Below are 2742 nucleotides of genomic sequence, written 5' to 3' on the forward strand. Positions count from 1 at the left end.
TAAATTACGTCATGTTTACTCAAACCCACTTCAAGTTGGAGACAGCCGAATCGGTGTATCCTATAGTGAGAGGCTCTTGATAATTTGCAGCAGCATAATGTGAAGACAGAATAATGGCCTATCGGATAACAGAGACAATAACTGATTAATCATGAATTAGTAATGAACCCATCTTCTTTTTACGGTGAATTAATGGAAACTGTCAGACATGTTTGACACGTTTTTAACAAAGTGTGCCTTGACTTAGAAAAAATGTTCAGTGTGTTGAAATATGAGCCAACAGCTGCAGAGATGTCACCTTTCCCCTTGATGTGGCTGGTGCTTATTAAATGGAACTTGATTAAAAGTTGAAGAAAGCAAAATTTAGCCCTGTACATCCAAGCTCCTGTCACAACACATCTACATCTATTACAACGCCATCATAACAAGCATGGTTTACAGGCAAAGACTATCTATATACTATCCACGTACCTAGGCTGCTTCCTCCAAAGAAAGGGAGGTAGCCAAGACAGGACGACATCCCCCCAATTTACTTATCCACACACACACACACACACACACACACACACACACACACACACACACACACACACACATTTATTCGTATCTCAACCCCAGTGGGAGAAGGGACAGACCCTCACCGCACCACACCGCATGAACGTCAACTTCGCAGTGCGGTCAGTGACATCCGAGGCAGGGCCCGACAGCAGAGCTGGTTTACCCCTGCCACATCATAATGGACCCATTCCTTACCCACACCTGACCTGATCAGCTGATCATACCAAATGCAGGAGAAAATCCCCTCAGGGTCACATCACCATTTATTCCTTCACAATTTCTCCCCAATCATTCCTATCCCGCACAGCCACTCTTCCTTGCTCTACAGACATCGCTCTCGCATCTAACGCTCTCTTCAAACTGTCCACCCATCCTATTCGTGGTCTTCCTCCCAGCCTTACACCTCTCACATCTGATCCAGTTATCTTTTTCACCAGTCGCTTTTCATCCATTCTCTCTATATGCCCAAACCATCGCAACACTCTCTGCTCAACTCGATCAAGCCATCTCCTGCATAACTCCAGTTCTCCTTCGCACTTCATCATTTCTCACTCGATCCATATGCGTCACTCCATACATACTCCTCAGGCAGCTCATCTCCATTACATTCAAACTTTTCCTTTCTGCTGCACTCATATTCCATGTTTCAGCCCCATTTAATGCAATCGGTACCACTACACCCCCATACAACCTTCTTTTTACATCCATTCTAAGCGTTACATATATTTAGTTACCATTTCAGTTATTCAGATTGTTGCACCATCATTAGATATAAAATGAAGTTCCTCTTTCTCTGCAAAAGTAAAATGTAAACAAATACACTGGTGCCACATCTACCTTCAACACGCCATCCCCCGTGGTACTTTTATGCGGACCCGACTGTACAGCACCGCCACCACTGAAGCCACTCCTTACATTTCCACACCAAACCAGGATCACGCCACACTTGCATCACTCTCCAGCTACACCCACCACCCACCTACACCACCACACATTCAAATCATGCACCATTTTTACACCGCACCACATACCAATAATATACACTCAAACCAAACACCAGCATCGTACACCACACAATACACCATTTCGCAACTCACACTACATCAGCATCACATACTCTTCAACAATACCATTCAGCAACAATATACACCATTTTCACACCAGCACCATACATAACATCAACACCAGACATCAACACCACACACCATATCTACTCCACATTCAAACCACTCACAGCGCCCCACACCAACATCACACATCCTTCACCAACGTCTCAAAATTCTTATAAAGTAATTTCAGTCTCCTACGCCTCACTAACACCACTCACCATCACACACCACACTCATACAACACACCACCACACACCACATAATAACCACATACCACACACCACATATACTGTACACCACATACACTATCATACAACACATATTTACCACACACGGTACACCATCACACACCACATATACACCACATACCACACACCAAACACTACACACAACCACACACCACATACCACACACCATCACACACTATATACCAGACACCATTGCACACCACATACCACACACCATCACACACCACATACCACACACCATCACACACCACATACCACACACCATTGCACACCACATGCCACACACCATCACACACCACATACCGCACACCATCACATACAACATACCACACACAATCACACATCACATACCACACACCATCACACACAACACATCACACACCGCACACCATCACACACCACATACCATACACCGTCACACCACATATCACACACCATCACACACCACATACCGCACACCATCACATACCACACACAATCACACACCACATACCACACACCACATACAGCACACCATCACACACCACATACCACACACCATCACACATCACATACCACACACAATCACACACCACATACCACACACCATCACACACCACATACCGCACACCATCACATACCACATACCACACACAATCACACACCACATACCACACACCATCGCACACCACATACCGCACACCATCACACACCACATACCGCACACCATCACACACCACATACCACATACCGTCGCACCACATACATACACCATCACACACCAAATATACACCACACACCAACGCAACAAACTTTTGCACAAACAAATTTAACACTGTTAGCTAAGC

The sequence above is a fragment of the Coenobita brevimanus genome, chromosome 16 (assembly GCF_032717465.1).
Source record: "Coenobita brevimanus isolate Jiangsu-jjx chromosome 16, ASM3271746v2, whole genome shotgun sequence".
Lineage (NCBI taxonomy): Eukaryota > Metazoa > Arthropoda > Malacostraca > Decapoda > Coenobitidae > Coenobita > Coenobita brevimanus.